The following is a 22,041-nucleotide window of genomic DNA, read 5'->3' on the forward strand; positions in this document are numbered from 1 at the left end:
GTTCATAAGTTCATAGGTGTGCACTAGGCTAATGGCCCTGGAGCCTTTATAAACCTAGCCCATAGGATTACCCTGACATTGTACCACCTGACCTTAGTTCCCAGTGCTTCTGTCGAGTAGAGCCACTGGAGTGATCCCCGGGGTGAATTTTCTATTTCCCATCCACTCATCAAGTTTTCTCTAGAAGAGGGCCAGTGAGGTGCTCGGCTTGCCATGTATGGGAAGTCTGTTCCATAGCAAGGGCAGTATCTGGGTTATGAACCTGTCCCTCCAGCACGTTCTGTTGATTGTGGTAATAAGGTTGAGGTCACTGGAGCGTGTGGTGCAGAGGGATTGTAATTTCTTTAGATGTAGCATTTCTAACAGAGCTGGATCAGACATGGCTTTGTATGTCAAGCAGAGATCGCCTCTAAGTAGACGATATGAGACAGAGAATAGTTGGAGTTTTTTGAGTCTGTCCATACAGGACAAGTATTTAAGGCCTAGGATCCTCTTTGTGAGATACTTTTTTGGCCTCTCCAGTTGTTGCAGGTGACTAGTGAGGTACATGCCAAATAGGGAATTGTACTTGATGACTGGCCTAATGAGGGAAGAGTAGAGGGAGACAATGACCTCTTTCTTCCTGGATGCAAAACCCTTGGTAATGAGATGTGAGAAGGACTTTCTAACCACAGTGGCAATGTGGTCGTGAAAAGAGAGGTTGCTGTCAACCTGTGTTCCCAGATCTCTTATAACACCTTCTATGTTCAGTGGACTACCATCAATGATATAATTCATGGGAACCAGGTTTTTCACAAAAGGGATGACGACACATTTTTTGGCATTGAGCTTAAGGCCATGGTTCTGACACCTGTCGTTGGTCTTAGTGAGGTCTTTCTGTAGGATGTTAACATCACTTGGGGAGTTAATAATAGTTCCCAACTTGCAATCATCTGCAAACTTTGTCAGCCAGAGACCCTTTGTGTTGGCCTGGACTTCAGAGAAGCAGATACCATACAGGAGCAGACCCAGGACCGAACCCTGTGGGACTCCACTCGTGACTGGTTGGCAGTCTGACTTGGAGTCCTCTACTTTCACACTGTGGGTTCTATCTGTGAGCCAGTTTGCAACCCACCTAGTGATATAGGGGCTGATGCCTAGCTTAGTGAGTTTTTCTATGATTCCTGAATGAGAAATGGTATCAAACACCTTGGCCAGATCAAGGTAAGCTGTATGAACCACCTTGCCTTCATACACAGCTCTGGTGACTGACTCAAAAAAGTCGACCAAGTTGAGATGGCATGATCTATCCTTCTCAAAACCAAACTGTATGGAATCCAGAGTTTGGAGTTTTCCTCTATCCTTGTTTATTAGGTCCATGATGAAGCGTTCCATGGCTTTGCATATCAGACTTATCAGACTAATGGGGCGATAGTTCCCAGGGTCTGTAGTCGCTACTCCTTTATGGAGAGGGATGACTGTAGCAGTATGCCATTTGGTAGGGACAAAGCCTGAGGTGAGGCTGTGATTGAACAGGGCACACAGGTGAGGTGCCAGTTCACTTTGTAGTTCATGTAGAACTCAGCCAGGAATGTTGTCAGGTCCCATGGAAGCTGTATTCTTGGCCATAGACAGTGCTGTTTTAACCTGTGTAACAGTGATACTGGGTGCCTGGCAATCTACTGGTATTGTGATTGGTCCTTTGGGGGGGAGAGAGGGGTAAAGTTGGCACTGAATCTGTCAGCCAGTATATTGGCAATATCTGTTGTTTCGGTATAGGAGGTACCATTGTGTAGTAGCTCAGAGCAAATCTGGGTATTGCCATGGAGATTCTTTACATAACTATAGAAGGCCTTGTGGTTGTCTTTACTATCTGCTGCAATTCTGTTTTCATACCTAGCTTTAGAGGATTTGATGAGGGATCTCAACTTTTTGTTGAGGCTAATACAGGAGTTTTTCCTAGTGTTGGGACTTCACCTTATTCTGCATCAGTTTCTTCCTTCTATTGTAGAGTTTATTTATGTCAGGGGACCACCAGATTGCCTTCCTTTTTTTGGAGGAGAACGTCTTGGTTATATTGGGTATAGCGAGATCCATGCATCTGTGTATGTGTTTGTACAGTGCATTGGTGTATGATTCGCCAGCCATGCGACTATTCTCCATTTGCATGGGTGCCATGAAGTTAGCCACGTCTGTTTTTAGGAGCCCAAAGTTAGCTTTGGAGAAGTTTTTCATGGTGGTTACCTTTGCGGTGGGAGGTGGGAGGGATGTGAATTTCCAGGGTGATTAGTTTGTGGTCAGATCTAACTAGGGAGAAGTTAACTATTGGAATAGAGTAATGGTTTCCCATGTTAGTAATGACCAGGTCAAGAATGTTGCTACCTCTACTGGGGGTAAGAACGAGCTAGTCTAAGGCATTTGAATTAATGAATTCCAGGAAATGGTCAAGTGTACTGGTACAGGAGTAGTTTTCCCAGTTAATGGAGGGGTAGTTGAAGTTGCCCAGTATGAGAGTGTTAGGTTGGACCCTAATATTCTCCAATGTGCTTAGGAATGTGGAGTGTGAATCTTGGGACATTGTTGGGGACCTATAGCAGGCTATGACTTGAATCACTGTCTTACCCAGTGTTAGCTGCACCTGAAGTATCTCTGATGCATTATGTTGGGCTACCAGTCTGGAGGTGTGCGCATCCTTTATGAATATGGAAACACTACTGCCTTTGGAGTGTCAGTCCAAGTTCTGGGGCCGAAAGGTGTGCAGAGTTGCTTTCTGCAGCCTTGAACCAGGTCTCTGTTACAGCACAAATGTTGATGTTCTTCATTCTAAGGAGTGTTTCGAGAGAGTGCATTTTCTGATTTAGACTTCTAGCGTTGAGCAGCATGACCCTCAGATTGCATTTTTTTGTAGCTGTTATGGTGGTAATTTGGTCTTTGGAACACCACCTAAAAAAGGCACTATAAGGGTGGCAAGAGCCTTGGCCAGTATCCAGAAGCCCAGGGGTGACAGATGCAGGCCATCTCTAGCAAAGCCTTGAGGTCTGTTAATGTCATCTTCTCAGGCAGATAGATACTGGATCCCTTTGGAATGACACCAGAAACTTAGCCAATTGTTGAAATTGATCATTTTCTGCTTGTACTGTGGTATCATTCTGGGTAATGGTAGGATGCTGCTCGGCTAGGGTCATACCCACCTGGGCTACATAATCTGAGAGCTCCTCCATGTCTTTTTTCATGTAGTTCAGGGATGTACATCTCAAGTCATTCATACCTACATGTACAATGACAGAGTCATATTTGTACCTGTTGTTGAGGGACCTGAGTGCATGCATTATGTGGTGGATCCTGGCACCTGACAGGCAGCTGACTGTTACTTTCTCCTTATTCAAACTACTGAGTGGGAGATCAGTGTGCCTCACTTTTGAGTCACCTATGACTAGTGTGTTGGGCATGCTGTTCTGAATTAGGGGCTTTGGTTGAGTGGCACACTGTTTAGGAGAGTTATGTGTCTCGTGATTAGTGTTGTGTTATGGTGGTTAAGTGTGTTTCTGCCTTGGAGGTCTCTGCTGTTTGGGTAGATTTTTAGGTTTACCTTCATAAACTCGAATCACAGTGGTTTGAGTGATCATGAGTGACTCAAAACCACGAAAGTGAAAACGTTAACAGTCCTTAATGTTTGGAAAACAACAAATCGAAAAGCAGATTCACTGTTTTTCAAACATTAATGTCGAACAAAAAAAAAATGAAATGTAAAGCAAGGGGGCACTGTGTACTCCTACTGTGGATTCGCTCATTGCACATTCAAACCTTTTTCCATTTGGCATTTGCAAACTTTGCAAACTGCCTTTCAGAAAATTGCTGTTCGCCCTTGTGCAATACGCACATGTAAAGGTAAACCAGATTTTTATATACACACACATATATATGTTAAAGGATTCAAGATTATCCATATCTCAAAAAGAATTAAATTAAACTGGCAAAAGTAGAAAAATGTCTGCAAACATGAAACAGTATCTGCAAACATGTCTGTATGCCTTTTCTCTGAAATACATGTAGTGTTGGTTCATTATACTGTGAAAAGAGTAAACAAAAGCAATGACAATGGTGGAAACAAATGCATGAGCTGCATGGAAGTGCTTCTTTGCTGGTCCTGTATAGTGTACCCCATCACAGCTATGCTGATGCTTGAATGACTGTAGTCAGTTTGTATGATTTTGGAATCATCTAATGTCTCTGAAGTTCCCAAATGCCTGTGTTGTTTTCTCCTCCTCTCACAGAGACAGACAGAGCTGTCTGGTTTAGTTGTTAGATGGTGACTGTTTGGAAATGAAGGTTGAGACATATGCATATCATGTGAAATTGTGCATCTTACTGCTTTAAGAAGGTTTTGCTATTCTCTGTATCATTTGATAACCAGCCAGCGTCTGTATGATTTATTTTATGCCCACCAATGGAAACCTGTTTCCTTCCTTCCATCCATCCCTCCCAACCATCCATCCATCTGTTCATCTACCTATCCATCCATACATTCCATTCATCTGTCCTTTTATTCATCCATCCCATTCACTATCCATTCATCCTTCCATCCATTTTGTAAACCACTTGTTCTGGTAATTAAGGAGATGGCAAATTAAGCAGGATAGACCAGAAATCCATATTCCCAGAAATACACTTCAATGCATTCTGAGGAACTGAGATGTTTTCACACAACCTGAAATAAATAATCCATAAATTTTGTCCTGGTTTACTGTTCTGCCCAGAGTCTCATCCCAGTGGTCTGCACCTGATAACCTTGTGGTGGAGACGCCCAGAGGACATCCTTCCATAGTACTCCTCACTACCTCAACTTAGTCCTTTTGGTATGAAGGAGCAGTAGTTATATTCAAAATCCTCCTGAACTGTAACTCTGTTATGGGCAGTAAGCTCAACTTTCACATCGAGGAATGTTTTTCTGCCACTCATATTCATGAATGGCTCAAAGTGTGTTTTACAGCTACTGAAAATTTTTCTAATCAAGGACAGTATTTCTCTTTACTTGTAAAGAACAGCCTGGTCAATATCCCTTGTCCCCATTTTCAGTCACTGGGCAATCTGTAAGAACCTATGTCTGACCATTCTCAAATAAATGTTTTCATGGCCTGATAAAACCATAAAACCCCTTTCATATCCTTGTGTTCAGACAAGTTGCTTGTTATTGGACACTCCATGTCTAGCATAGAATACCAAAAGCAATTTGGCCCTCAGGCTGGGATCAGATAAGCTGTTCTTCCAAATAATACCCAAGCGAGTATCTCCATTACTCAGCACTCAAGACATGAAGAATCCTGTAGAAATGCAGATTCCAAATGTGGTACCCACTGGACACCACTCTCATGATCTGTAACAAGGCTGTCACTCATCCCTTATAGATGACAAGCAGGCAAGGTATTTTGTTTAGATGCTTTAATACTTAGAAACACATCATGATGGATAGCAGCATCATAAAGTACAAACTAACTGGCTAACAGACAGACCTTACATACATACATGCTTACATCTCAACAGCTTTCTACAAAATGGCAGTCAGTCTCACACATGCTCAATATTTATGCACTTTTGCAAGCCCTTGGATAACTTCTTAAAGATATATACACACACATTGATCTACATCCTCTGTCTTAAAAAGATTGCCCTTTGTAAAAACAATATTAGAGTTAGACATGCATTATTATAACAATAAGAAACAAAACACAATGTTTATGTCCATGTTGCTGTGTATCTATTACAAGATCTGGAGATACAACCAAATCTCATAAAATAATAATTTGGACTGAATTTAACAACAGGGACAGTCTTTGGTGAACACGTCATATAAGGAACTTCTGGATTTGTCACAAGAACAGGAATATTTTCTGGAACTTCCTCTGGAACTGGAACAGCGAACAACCCACTATGAGATAAAGAGTCTTTCTCACAGACTAGGTGCAGTGGTACAGGCATGGACACTGTTATTAAATGCTTCTCATTCCACCTAAATTCTGCTCCTTGTGATTCCACAATGTATGATCTCGGCGCTGGTCAAATATTCTTCATGACTCCAATCTGATCATAACCTCTGGACGTTTGCATCCTTACCACCTCTCCTGCTAGCAATGGATTGAGCAGTTTGCTGGTTTTATCATAGACTTTGGAACAATTACTTTTGGACCATTTCTACAAAAGATTGGCTTTTACTGACCTGTTGTTCTTAACACATGGAACCAACAACTGATTGGTAATGTGGTTCTGGTTTGTCTTGACAGAAGTCTCTGGGCAGGTGAACCAAGAAGTTTATCATGAGGAATATTTCTGAGATTCAGGAAAACATCACTATTATCATGTTGTGACTTCTCTAGTAACTGTTTTGCACTTTGAACTGCACATTCTGCCAAACCAATTGACTGTGGGTGCTCTGGGATACTTGTGGCATGAGTAAAGTCCCAATCTTCAGCAAATCTTTTGAACTGTTGGCTTGTAAACTGCATGCCATTGTCAGAAATAACCATGTGGACTACCATGTACTGCAAAATGATTCTTCATCTTAGTAATGACAGTACTGAATGCTAGGTTAGGAAGTAGGTCAATCTTGAACCAACTGGAGTTAAGGGTCTATTAACAGCAAATAATGTTGACCATTCCATTCGATAATGTCAGTGGCTACTGTCAACCAAGGTAGTTCAGGTATCTGGTTTAGCTGAACTGGTTTCTTCTGTTGATGTGGCTTTGTACTATTACACACAGAACAAGATGAAATTGCTCTATCAATGTCTAGTGACATAGAAGGCCAAAATGCTAATCCTCTCACCCTTCTTTTGGCAGAGTCAGTTCCTGAGTGACCACTATGCAAGATAGTAATGTACTCTTGTTGCAAGGACTTTGGAACAATTACTTTTGGACCTTTCATAATGATACCATTGTCAGACAAAATCTCATCTCTGTATGGAAAATAAGGTTGCACTTCTTGAGGTAAACTAGATTGCTTTGTGGGCCATCCTTGACTGATAAAGTGGTTGAGCCTTTTAAAACTGAATCTATGGCTGTGTGATCTCTCAGCTCATCAAGACATGTGAAAGAAACATTTCTCACTTACATCACTTCAGCCATAAAGCCTACTTCACATATGTCCGCAGTCTCAAGGGAATCACCCAGATTGTCTCAGAACTGGTGGTCAAGGACACCACATGCACAAACACTGTAGATACAGTCAACCTGCTGGCAGACAGGTTCAGTGAAAATTTCTCTATTCTGTTCCCCCCTCAGTAAGACAGGACATCCCCAGTACCTGCCCCCCTCCCCTTATCTCTAGGGAGAAAGTCATCACTGCCCTCTCTAAGGCAAAATATACAACCTCCATGGGACCCACCCGATAACATCCCAGGCTGCATCCTACATGAACTCAGGCAGGAGCTTGCAGCATCATTGGGCACCCTATTCAACCAAAGCCTGAGTACTGGCTTTGTCCCAGCCAAGTGGAGGACAGCCATTGTCATCCCTTTGCACAAAGGTGGAGCATCCACTGATCCAGGAAATTATAGACCCATCAGCCTAACTAGCCTGATCTGCAAGGCCATGGAGCGGATTATCATGGACCTCATTGACAAGGACATTGGCAACCTCCAGACACTTGATCCCATACAATTTGGCTTTGTCAAGGGGGAGGTCATGCATGCTAAATTTGGTTGACTTCTTTGAGACAGTCACCAAGGCCATAGACAAGGGGAAGATGGTGCACACCACCTAACTTGACCTGGCCAAAGCCTTCAGTACTATTCCCCACTTGGGTATAATAGAAAACTCTCTCAACTAGGCATCAATCCATATGTTACCAGATGGGTAGCAAACTGGCTCATTGATAGAACTCACCTAGTCAAAATAGGGGAAGCCACCTCAAATTGTAGACCCGTAACAAGCGGTGTACCAGAGGGATCGGTCTTGGGGCCTCTACTGTTTCAGATATACTTCTCAGAGGTGCAGGGCAAATCTAGTGAGCTATGGCTGACCAAGTTTGCAGATGACTGCAAGCTTGGTGCTGTCATCAATTTCCCTAGTGATGTGGACATCATCCAAGAGGGTCTCACCCAAACAAATGACTGGTGCAAGAAACATGGCCTCAAACTGAATGATAAAAAATGCATCATCATTCCTTTCGGGGAGAGTGACATCCCCACAAGTTATCACATTGATAATAAGGTCCTAAGCACGCAATCAGTCGTGAGGGACTTGGGCACCCAGGTTGATAGCAAACTGACTTTTGACGACCATATTGCTTCCGCTGTATGGAAAGTTTTCTACATGGTCCACCTCATTAGCAAGGGTATCTCATCAAGGGCAAGGTGGTCATAACATCCCTGTATTCTTCCCTTATAAGACCCATTATTGAGTACATTGCCCCTTTTGACATGTACCTCACAAAGCACATGCAGCAGCTGGAACGACCAAGAGGTTCCTCACCCGGAAAATCCACGGCCTCAAACATCTACCCTTGACTCAACTGATACAACAATATGACTGTTTTCCTCCTATCCTGCATAGATAGCAGGTGCTTACACAAATGAACGTTCCTTTTCAATGGCTTCTGACCCAACTAAATTAAGCAGAATAAATGCCTTTGTATGGTCATCTTTATCAGAAATGTATTTATTATTTATTTTAACATTATTTTACCAGGATAAATCCAACTGGACACAAAGTGTCCATTTTCAGTGGAGTCCTGGGGAGAAAAGCTCCAAGGAAGTTAACAGAGTACATACATGATTTAGATAACAAAAAAAAACAGGTATACAAGGTAAGAGAAACAAAGAAGTACAAGAAAAATTTTGTAAAACAATAAGATACTCGAACAATAGGATACTCAGGAGTAGAACCCCTATTTGCAATATTTACAAAAAAAAGTACATATCAGGTGAGAATATAGTGTATGCAATGGAGGCATAAAGCGGGTCACTTACATGGAGTAGTGGGTCTTCAAGGGGAGTCTTTGCAGTTGCAGAGAGGGTTAGCATAGAAGTGTGAATTAAAAAGGCCTTTGAAGGTGCTTGTGTGACTTTGTAGCCTGAGTTCAGGTGGGAGGATGTTCCATACTTTAGCAACATCATAAGAGCATAGGGCCTCCCCAGTGCTGTTATTGCATGGGTTGATTTCAATCAGGTTTTTGTTACATGAACATAGTTCTCTTTTGGGGTTGTGAAAGTTTAGTATGTCAGCTAGGGCAGGGCTCTTCCCCAGATGAAAAAGAATTTGATGGGCTATGATCAGTTGGTGGTAACGTAGGAGGTTTGGAAATTCCAACCAGTGCAGTTTAATTAGGGATTGGCAGTGGTGGGAATGTGATCTATTATTGGCAGTGAACCTAGCTATTTTATTGTAGCATGTGAAAAAGGATAAAGGATAAAGGATAGTGAGGGAAAGGTACTCACAAGAGAGGAGAGTGTGTAGAGTAGATGGAAAGAGTATTTTGAGAGGCTGACGAATGAAGAGAATGAGAGAGAGAAGGTTGGATGATGTGGGGATAGTGAATCAGGAAGTGAAACAGATTAGCAAGGAGGAAGTAAGGGCAGCTATGAAGAGGATGAAGAATGGAAAGGCTGTTGGCCCAGATGACATACCAATGGAAGCATGGAGGTGCTTAGGAGAAATGGCAGTGGAATTTCTAACTAGATTGTTTAATGAAATTTTGGAAAGTCAGAGGATGCCTGAGGAGTGGAGAAAAAGTGTTTTGGTACCTATCTTTAAGAATAAGGGTGATGTGCAGAGCTGCAGTAACTACAGAGGGATAAAACTGATTAGTCACAGCTTGAAGTTATGGGAAAGAGTAGTGGAAGCAAGGTTAAGAAGGAGGTGATGATTAGTGATCAGCAGTATGGTTTCATGCCAGGAAAGAGCACTACAGATGCAATGTTTGCTCTGAGAGTGTTGTTGGAGAAATACAGAGAAGGTCAGAAGGAGTTGCATTGTGTCTTTGTAGACTTGGAGAAAGCATATGACAGGGTGCCTAGAGAAGAGTTGTGGTATTGTATGAGGAAGTCGGGAGTGGCAGAGAAGCGTAAGAGTGGTACAGGATATGTACGAGGGTAGTGTGACAGTGGTGAGGACTGCAGTGGGAGTGACAGATCTGTTTAAGGTGGAGGTGGGATTACATCAAGGATCAGCTCTGAGTCCTTTCTTATTTGCAGTGGTGATGGACAGGTTGACAGATGAGATCAGACAGGAGGCCCCGTGGACTATGATGTTTGCAGATGACATTGTGATCTGTAGTGAGAGTAGGAATCAGGTTGAGGAGACTCTGGAGAGGTGCAAATATGCTCTAGAGAGCAGAGGAATGAAGGTCAGCAGGGCTAAGACAGAATATATGTGTGTAAATGAGAGGGAGGATAGAGGAATGGTGAGGATGCAGGGAGCAGAGTTGGTAAAGGTGGACGAGTTTAAGTACTTGGGATCAACAGTTCAGAGTAATGGTGAATGTGGAAGAGAGGTGAAGAAGAGAGTACAGGCAGGGTGGAATGGGTGGAGAAGAGTGTCAGGAGTGATTTGTGACAGACGGGTATCAGTAAGAGTGAAAGGGAAGGTCTACAAGAGTGTAGTGAGACCAGCTATGTTATATGGGTTGGAGACAGTGGCATTGACAAAAAGGCAGGAGTCAGAGCTGGATGTGGCAGAGTTAAAGATGTCAAGATTTGCAATCGGTGTGACTAGGATGGATAGGATTAGGAATCAGTATATTAGAGGGTCAGCTCATGTTGGACAGTTTGGAGACAAAGCAAGAGAGACGAGATTGCGTTGGTTTAGACATGTGCTGAGGAGGGATGATGGATATATTGGGAAAAAGATGCTAAGGATGGAGCTGCCAGGTAAGAGGAATAGAGGAAGGCCTAAGATAAGGTTTATGGATGTAGTGAGAGAGGACATGCAGGCGGTTGGTGTGACAGAGCAAAATGCAGAGGATAGGAAGAAATGGAAAGAGATGATCCACTGTGGCGACCCCTAATGGGAAAAGCTGAAAGAGAATGATGATGTGAAGAGTTTGTTCAGGTTAGTTTTGTTAATGTTGGTGAGGACTGGAGAGGCTTATAGTAGTGTTGATAAGAGATGAGTTCTGGCTATTGTTCTAGTTTTGGGAGTTAGGAATAGTATGCAATGATATAGGCAACCAAGTTTTTTATGGACTTTAGAGATAGTTTGGGATACGTGCTTGTTGAATTTAAGTTGTTGATCAATAGTGATGCCTAAGAGTTTGGCCTCAGTTACTGGGGTGATGAGGGTGCCATTGGTTAACATGATGGTAAAGGTGGCGGAGGAGTGATTGATTGGGTGGAATAGTATTAGCTGTGTTTTTCTGGGGTTTAGTATTAGTTGGTAGTTGTTTAGCCAGTTCTCTACCTCAGTGAAGGATTCCTGGGCTTTACTTTGTAGTAATTGGATGTTTGGTGCTGAGCAGATTAGAGTAGTGTCATCCACATGCTGGATGATGTTGGCTTTAGTGGTAGCTAGGTGGAGATTATTTGTAAGTATGTTGAAGAGAAGGGGACCAAGGATTGAACCTTGTAGGACACCGCATGTGACAGGGCGTGGAGGGGATAGGGAGTTGCCCCATTTGACAGATTTTGACCGGTTGTTTAGGTAACTGTTAAACCATTTTAGAGTGGAGTCATCGAGGTTGAGTTCTGCTAGGCAGGTGAGGAGTTTTCTATGGGAAACTGTATCGAATGCCTTGGATAGGTCTAAGAAGGTGGCAGACACCAGCTTCCCTTGGTTCCTATGTGAGTTTATGGTATTGGAGAAGGAGTGTTGGTGCTATGGGAAGGTCTGAATCCATGTTGGGTTTTAGTTAAAAGGTTGTTAGTTAACAGATGGGTAAGGATTTGGTGGTGGATACATTTTTCTAGAATTTTTGAGAGGGGTGATAGGATAGCAATGGGACTGTAGTTAGAGAGATCAGTAGATGGATCTCCCTTGTGGAGAGCGATGATATATGAGGTTTTCCATAATGAAGGAATGGAATGCAAGGAGATAGATCTGTTAATGAGCAGGGAGATGGGGTAGGCGATGGCCTCGGATGCAATTTGGAGATATTGAGCTGGGAGACTGTCGGCAGCTAGGGTGGTAGGTTTGAGTTTAGCTAAGAGACTTTGAATGGTTGTAGTTGGAACTGGGTTAAAAGTGAAGGGGGTGGAGTTAGTCTGGTAGTTTAAGGGTTGATTTTGGGTCATGGGTGATATAGCACTTACCAGGTTCAGTACTGAAGAGGTAAAGTAGTTATTAAACCTAGAGGCTATGTGTGGATCAGTACCTGTGATATCTGGGGGTGGTGTGGTGACTTTACCAGGCTGGAGGATGTTGTTCACTGCAGCTCAGAATTTCTGTGGGTTGTTGCTATGTTTACTTTGTAGGGAAATATAGTAATTTTTCTTGTCCAACCTAACCTGCTTTTTTGCTGTATTTCTGAGCTCAGCAAAGCTTTGTCTAGTTACGGGAGTTCTGTATTTTTACCAAGTTATCTAAACTTTGTCTCTAGTCTTGAGTAAGATTTTTGTGGCTTTGTTTAATCAGGGGGCAAGGTTACTTCACAATCTTATAGTTTTTAGTGGGGCTAGTTGGTTTAAAATCTCTAGGAATTTGGCATTAAAGTATTCTACTGCATTATCCAGGGGAAGGGTTTTTATGGGAGCCCAGTCACAGAATTTTAGGGCTTCTGAGAATTGTTCTGGGGAGAAGTTTTTTTGGGAACGGATTTGTAAGAGAGCGGGGGTGTTAGTGGATTTTATTTTGTGCCGAAGGAGAAAGGTTGGGTTATGGTCACTGAGGGAGTCAGGAAGTATTCCATATAGGTGGGCAGTATTGGGCTGGTTAGTCAGGATCCAGTCTAAGGTGGATTCTCATTTGGTGGTTTTGTCAATTCTTGTGGGTGAGTGTATGAGTTGTATGAAATTATATAGGTTTATGTCGTTGGTGGCTATGGGTGAGTGTATAGTGTTCCAGTCTATGTTGACATCACGTAGGAGTAAAGTTTCTTGGGACAGGAAGTGGAAAGCCCAGTGGAGTATAGATTCTAGTGTCTTAAGGTTGTCTCCTGGTGGTATATAAATGCTGAGTAGGTTTATTTGTTTGCGTTGGTTTAGTATGATTTTAGTGGATAGGGTCTCGGCAGTGTTGAAATCTGGGGTTTCTTTTTGAAGGAGCTGGACTTTTAAATTGGATTTGTAAAGAAGGGCAATGCCACCACCTTTTCTATGAGGTCTATCAATTCTTAATATATTGAAGCCAGGTGGAGTTATAGAGTTATCTTTAATGTGGGGTTTAAGTCATGTTTCTGTAATCACTATAATGTCTGAGTTGTATACAGAGGTAATTCCATGTAACTGTTCTATTTTATTTATGATACTACAAATGTTTAGGTTTTGAATGAGTAAATCAGTGGGTTTATGCTTAAATGGGATGTTGGGGTTGGGTGTGGTATAGGTGTTGTATGTTGGGCCAGGGTTGGGGTGGATATCACCTTCTAGTAGTAGCTGGGCTGCAATGCTGGTAATGGTTTTAAGGTAGAATACAGTTAGGAAGTGGTGTTTGAGGTTGGGGTATTTTTTGAATTGTGAAGTGTAATGGATAGGAGAGATGAGTTGAAAAATTAAACAGTAAAGGATAGATGGTTGTGCATTTGCAGGTATGAAGGGATGTTTGTGGTGTATGGTAGGGTGGGGGATTTGATACAGTGCATAGTGTTAAGCGGATGGTGATAAGTAGTAATGAAGGAGAAAAAGTAAAGACAGATGGATAGGGGAGGCAAGAGTAATGGGATGATATGGTTGTGGGAGTGTGGTGTTGGTGACATGGTGATTGAGTTATCTGTGTTGAAAGACTGTGGATAGGTGTAGAAGGAGAGAGGTATGCAGTTTTGTGGTTTATTGGAATAGAGGATGTGGTGGGTTTAATGGAGTGAGGGTGCAGTTTAATTTTAATAATGTGCAGTATAAACAAAATCTTTTTAAGATATACAATAACAACGTCAGACAGAATACAATAAAATAAATGTTACAATGTCAAAATAGATAAGATAGTACATGCATACAGTTGTTTTTTTTTCTAAAGTCCATTCAGATACACTTAGATTACTAACTTATACAACATGAACAGAACTGTGCCCTAAGCAATCTATCCTAACAATTCACAGGAAAACAAACTAGAGCAGATCCAGTACCAAGTTATACATTAAATATAAAATAGCAAAAACTGTCAAGCAAAAATACAAAAGCATGTAATCAAATATGTCAATTCTGCTAGAGTGAAAAACTTTAAAACTCCACTGCGATAATCACAAGTCACTGACCCCAAAATAATGATAAAAATGACACAATACAAATGCAATGCAAAATGCAGCGTGTATGAAAATGTCATACGCTTGCTCAAACATTCTGTAGTTCTCAACAATATTACTGTCAAACACAAGTGCAGAGAGTTTTCAAAACCCATCTGTCATGCCCACAAAGTATGCATAAACACAATGAAATATGGTCCTTGTAATTATTTACAAACTGTTCCTATGAGCTTGAAATAACGTTCAAATATACAAATGTGCGAACACTTTACACACTTCTGATAACTCGGATATCTCTGACTAATATGAAAAATACAAGCTTAGCAAAAATGCAGTTGTTTTCTCTTATTTTATTCATTTTATGCAATTTGGACTTTATTTCAAACATTTTCTGTAGTAATTCAAATATTTTTAACAATATCGGACATATCGGTTTATGCAAATATTGTTTAGACCATTCTGTATGCCTCGTTTGATATTTTGCAAATAAGAAATAGTGCTGAGCAAGTTTTAACATCTGAAATTCATTTCTGACTTATTATGCAAAGTATACATACAGTAGGGATGATTCATTCTTCTAGTTTCAACTGAGTGCCTCTCGATCTCGAACTGAAGAACTCTGATCCCATCCTGACCTCAAGTCCTTTTAGACACGCCCATTCTGACACCACGCCACTCGTCCCTATCTAACATAGATGACAAGCAGGTGGTGTATTTTGTTTAGATGCTTTAATATCTAGAAAAAACTCAATATGGATAGCAGCATCATAAGATACAAACTGGATAACAGATAGATGCATCCATCTCAACAGCTTACTACAAAATGGCAGTCAGACTTGCATATGTTCAGCATTTATATACTTGTGCAAGCCCTTGGATAGCTTCTTAAAGGTACATACACACACATTGATCTACAAAGGCCAAACAGTTGTTATGTGCATGTGCTCAAATATTAACCAAATCTTTTGTTCTGCAACTAACAGGCACATTGTGGTGGCATTCATATTTACTAGTACATAAGTGAGAACTTGTTACACCTGCTATGTGCTTGTGCTTTCTCCTGAGACTAAACTCCAGATCAGGACTGAGAGACAGCTCCCCCTCAAGAATTCTGGTTTTCAAATCAATCCTGTGTATAGATGTAAGCCCAACTAAATATAAAGTACTTTTCAAATTCCCGCTGTGTTTCCTTCACCCGCAGTGGGTTACATTCCATATCTCAAGAGCAAGTTTTTATTGCCAAGCTATGGTCCATATTATTCTTTCCCAATACTGCTTGCTATTTTCTTGACTGCAGTGTACACCCCCACTCTTCAACTTTTTGAATAATGGGCAAGCAGGTAGTTTTATGCAGCTTTTCTGGGCTGAATCTATTCAAGCTATGTGGTTTACAAGCCACCTGATGCTCATTGGCAAATAAACACCTCTATGATTGGGTCTATATTACTTTGTCAAATAGTCTATTCAGCGAATGACTATTCATCTAACCTACTTAAGTGAAACTCATTTTAAAGAACAATCGTTTCAGCAAATTTTTTCACAGGGAAAAAAATAGTGGGCCAGCTACCAACCGTAACAAAAACTACACAATTTAAAACTTAGCAAAGTGGGGGCTTTGCTCCCAACACCCCGCTAACTAAATATACCAACTCTGAGATAGCACTATAGTGGGGAAAGGAGCAAATTCCCGATGATGGCCAACTACTTCTTTTTCCTGCAAAAACATTTGCTGAAACAAGCATTTATTAAAATGAGTTTTCACTTAAGTGAGTGCAATGAATAGTCATTTGCTGTATAGACTATTCGACAAAGTGATATAGATCCCTAAGCATAGCTCCAGAGGCAACTTGTATTATTTCTCTTCTGGGTGATGTTCTTGAATTCTGAAACTGAGGAGTTGTGCGTGGGAGATGTAGTTCGCTGTTAATCTGGCTACTCCTCCTCCGATTTGTTAAGGAATATACATTAGGAGTATAAGCTCCAGACAGCATGGCAGTAAGAAAACACAGGTTATATTATCAGAAACATATCAGAAATATATATATAATACAGTAAATTACAATGATGCTGACAATTATTTAACAATGTTGGTACTGTCGAGATGCACAAATACTAACAGCTATGAATAATGGAAAGGGACACTTGTGTCCAATGGCCTTACAGAAGAATTTCTTTCAACAAATAATATATATATATATATATATATATATATATATGTGTGTGTGTGTGTGTGTGTGTGTGTGTGTGTGTGTGTGTGCGTGTGTGTGCATGTATGCACGTATGTGTATGTTTATAACGGTCTACTTCAAATTTTTGAAGTTGCAGAACATCGAATCACACATCATCAAGGACAAGATGATCAATGTTCTACAACAGCTTATTTTTTATTATTATTTTTTTTGAGTTCAGTATTGCAGAACTTCGATCCTCTGGTCCTTAATGATCACAGGTTCAATGTTCTGCAATTCTGATACTCTGAAGGGGACCCATTTATACATATACACACAACTATCTATGTATCTATACATCTACAGTATATCTATCTGTCTATCTATCCATATAGATAGATAGATAAGACAGATAGATAGATAATAGATAGATATTGATTTAGATAGGTGCATAGATAGGTGTGTGTGCGTGTGTGTGAATAAAGAGACTCAGCTGTGCATTACAGTAAGGCAGTCTATAAACTGAAAAGGACAGTTGAGTCTGATTTGAATTGATTTAATTGTACAGAAAATAAGCAAAATGGCAGGCAGCGAACATGTTACAGTCCAAGTAATTATAAGTACTAATTAATGGTGCAAAATGTATAAAATTATTTGATTTGAATGACAGTGAACACACTTTGTTATTCTGAATAATATAATACTGCATTTATAGCATAAGTATTTGGCAATAGCAAAAAGTTTTATTATATTAGTGCTTTTAATGTAATGGCTATATTCTGCTGTTGTTACATTGTACAAATAATTCTGGTGCATGGCATTCTAATTATCTAATGCACTCTGTTATGCATTATTAGCAAGACTGCATCCTTAAAGATATAGGCTTATTCCAAATGTCATTGGCATATATTGGATAGCATGCATCTTGGTATTCATTTTCAGTCTACAGTTCTGAGCTAGATGCAAAATCGAAAACAGTATCATATTTTGAAGTTTGTGTCACTCATCTTGAAAGGTTTTGCAGCTTGTGCACTACAATGGCTTATGGCAAGCAGCACACAGCATAGACAACACATAGGGACAAAGGTAGATTAACAGCTGTTATCACTGAAAGAACAGTAAACCTGCACTAGAAACCAAAGCACATTTGCCTCTCCACCAGAGAATACATTAGGAATCCTGAATGATTTTCCCTACAGCAGCTGTTTAGACCATACAAACAGAAATATCTGTAATTTCTAGAACTACGGGACACTTGACCTTGAAAGGGCAGGACACCTGTTATACTTGATCTCCCAAAGAGGATGTTAGGAGTCAGGATATTCTTGTCTGCCAGCAGTTAGACTAATAAAATATCATACTATGGAGGTTTACCTACCAGGAGGGTGCTGTATTTAGTGGTGGTTAGTTCCTCAGTTGGAACCTTCATGCAACATCAGATTCAAGGCATATACAAAATTACACTTTTACCCCCACGCCCACCCCCAACTAGAAAGTAAACAAGGTTTTGCTACTTCTGCTCGGGCACTTTCCTAAATACTAAAAGGTCTTTTACAAAGATATACAAGTGGTGGTCTGCTCCTCAGCTGGACAGTTCAAGGCATACTCAGCTCCTAGCAATTTAAAAGCTACTGCTATTCAGCCATTCCTTTCTAAATGGTAAAAGGTCTTGAGAAATTATTTTGCACAGCTTAACGTTTAGATAAAAGTCCAACATCAAAACCTACATTTTGTTTCATATGTGTAATTTTTACAGTTTTCAGTCTTGGAGCAGACTTAGAATTGTTGATTTTGTAGCTAAGCACTTGTCCTATTTCATTACTGTGCATGAAGACACTCCGCTGGTTTGAATATGCTCTGTTTTTAACTCATTACAGCCTAGTAATGCCTTCAGGTGTTTCTAAGGTTACCTCTAACTCACACTTCTAGGCATGAAATAATACATGTTCATGTTTGCATTAATAATTCCAAAACCATGCAATATGCAAGGTATCATAGTATTCATCTTAGGTATTATAATATTCATCTTAAAGCTTACATGATGGAAAACACAACTGTCTTGACCTCTGTTTAGTGCAGCTAAAGAGATAAATGCATATTACTTGCATACTATTTATCTGAATGATTATAATTGTATTTATCTCAACTATTAAGTGACACATACAGAACTGCTTAACCTTCTATGAAAGCACACAGATACAGGAAGAAAATGCTGCTGACGTATGTACAGTGCTTGAACAGGAACTGAGACATTGTAAACTGTTTACACAACATTACAAACATTTTTATTTATTGCATTTATTGTAGATTACAAAATCCAGTTTAAGACCTATAATTGAACGAATAAACCACTGTAAAATTTCCCAGTGCTGAATGGTTTTCCATTTACAGTTTTCTAATTTATTATATTTATTTTATCTATTTAATGCATTTGTTGACAGAGATAGTCTTACTGGGCAGAAAGCTATCCCTTATTAGTGGAGGCCTGGGGAGAAAAGCTATAGAAAAACAACATTGCATAAATAACAAAGCAACCAGAAGTATACAAATAATCGACAAACATTCAAAATGTAAGCAGAATATCATTAATTGCTAATAGCATCATGCAAAGAGTCATGAAACATATATATAGAATTTAACTAGATAGAAGGAGAGAAAATGAGGGAAAGGGTGATTAGTATTAAGTGGTGAGAGAGTATGTTTTAGGATAAGTAGATGGAAGAGGAGGATAAGGTTGAGAAGAAGATTTTGGACCAATAACTTGGGATACAATGCTTAGAAAGAATAGGACAAAGTTTGGGGCAGGATCTAGAAATGATACTTGTGATTCTAGATGTATAATCATTTGTTTCAACTATGAGTGATCGCTTTGTTTTTTAAAAGTCTTAGGCATCTATTATAAATTAGAGTACAAACGCAAAAGAGTGCCAGTGGACAAAATGAGTTCAACATGTTTCTAGTAAATTTGCACATTCTTTCCTCCTTCTTTCGGCTTTTTCCGGTTAGGGGTCACCACAGTGGATCACCTTGTCCACTCATGATTGGCAGTGGAGTTTTACGGTGTCGAATTGCCAGCCCAGTGCCCAGCCTTCCACAGAAGGCGCACACACACACACACACACACACACACACACACACACACACACACACACACGCATTCATGGCTAGTGCCAATTTACAGTGTCCAATCCACCAACAGCATGTCTTTGGGAGGAAACCGCAGCACACCCATGCGACCACAGGGAGGACATGCAGACTCCGCACAGAAGGCACCCCAGCCGAGGATCGAACCGGAGACCCTCTTGCTGTGAGGTGGCAATGCTAACTGCTGCACCACCTGTGCTGCTCGAATACATGCTGTACAATTCAGAACCTACATAAATGGAATACGCAAACCAGAATTCAGTGATCAAAATGTCTGCTTAGTTAATTCTCCTATTTACACCCAATCATCATGGTGACTCAGTGTTCCCCAGAGCAGTTTTCAAACCATGGTAATTTCTTCCCCTTACTCTAAGCAAGTTGCCTGTCAAAGTACCTCTGAGACATGCATTCCAGGAAGTGAGTATAATATCATCAACTTATATTTCATAATTTCCTTTTGCTGATAACTGCCTATTCACATAATGTGTTATTTTGAAAAGGGAAAATGTTACACATTTGTGAGAGCTGGTTGCATTTTCTTTCACTTGCTGTTCACAAGGTTTGAAAAAAGGGGATAAACTACAAGCAGCAGTGCTTCTCCTGACATTCTTCCCATGTCAATGGACACAGACAGACAGCTGCAGCATTAATAGGTAATTTACACCTAGTACCTGTGGAATGTCACACATCTTGAAGCTTGCAAGTGTCCTTGTATTCCTTAGCATTTTCTGAAAAAATCAAATTAAAGAGAATAATTCATACAAATGTATCTTGTGAACAGTAAATGCTATTAAGAAGATGGAAAAAGTATTGCTTTCAGAAATAAAAGTCTTCTTTACAATGAAGTGCTGCAATATATATGATAATGCAAAAATCTACACTTATTTTTTTCTAAATTTTCACAAACAGCTTTTCCTGTCCTGGGAACAGTTTAACTGGATATACCATGTCAGTAGTATCTGTGCTCATCAAAACTTGGCCTTTCATATGAATACAGAAAAACAAACAAAAAAAAAAATCCTTTTTTTAGAACTTGTTTAATGGAATATTTATAAAAATGTGGAACTTTATGCCTATTTATGCACTTAACAATAACACAATGTATCCAAAGAAGTAAAACCTACAGTTCAAATATCAGTGGCAAATCTCAGTGCCTTGGTTTCTATTTACATTGTTATATGATACATTGATTTGTTTTGCAGTCAAGGTGCTTTTATAATATCCATATTCTAATATTGTTATAATAGTTGCCTTCATTTTGATCTAACATTCATGATTACTGTTTGGAAAGCTGTTGTATTCTCTATATATGCTTTATTCATACTTTCCAGTTATTTGCATTGTTGCGTGGTAGTCCATGTTTATATATATATATATATATATATATATATATATATATATATATATATATATATATATATAGATAGATAGAAAACAACTAAAAGTAAACATTTTTTGTAGGGGATCAAACCACCTGTACCTCCTGCTAATTATATTTACCATCTCCAAGACAGCTGAATAGCAGGGTAAAGGCAAATCCCTTTACCCGCTGCACGATAATCCCATACAAAAGTCTGCAGCAAAAACTCCATTGACAACAATGTATGCTCATATTAGCATTCACTGGTAGTGACAGCCTCATAAACCATTCGTTCATATGAGCATTCACTGTTTTGACCTGCAACTATATACGTGTATGTGTGTGTGTTTTGTATGTGCGCATATATCTATATCTATCTATCTATCTTAATGATTTTTGTTAAAAACTTAACTTGGTACTGAAGGGGCTACAACAAACTGATTCACTGCTTATATTCAAGTGTTTTTATCTTATGCTAATCATTTCCAGGTTAACTGTCACTGTCAGAAATTATAACCTTGGACTATATTCCAAAACTCAATGTAATAAGGCCTTGAACTCAAGAATGATATCCATTTGGCTATGTCACATCCATGATCTCCAGCACAATGCGCATATAGATTACATGACTTTGGGAGGATGGCCTTTAGCTGATCTTCTTCTAGCAATACATTTCCACCATGGGCCTATAAGTACTTTCTACACATCCTACAGATGCTTGAACTGATTGGTGATGGAGATAGTAGAGATCAGCATCTCTAGAAATAATAAAAAATAAATAAATAAATAAAAGTCCCTCTGTTAAATCAAATCATCCCTAGTGTGACACAGTACCCCCTCCTTACTGCATTGATATACATTAGGGCTGCATAAATTTGTACAGACGTAAGACTAAAATCATTTTAGGAATGTTTGTTGTCCTAAGCATTAGCAGTAAGAATTAGACAACTGGTTAGGTACAAATCGAAGCTCTGGTATCCAGGGCCGGCCTTTGGTCAACTGGTGCCGTAGGCAAAAGTTCTGCACAGCACCCCCCCAACAAAACTCAGCCCCTCATACTGGTCTAC

This window comes from Protopterus annectens, chromosome 3.part0 (assembly GCF_019279795.1).
Source record: "Protopterus annectens isolate FY-2018-M chromosome 3.part0, PAN1.0, whole genome shotgun sequence".
Classification (NCBI taxonomy): domain Eukaryota; kingdom Metazoa; phylum Chordata; order Ceratodontiformes; family Protopteridae; genus Protopterus; species Protopterus annectens.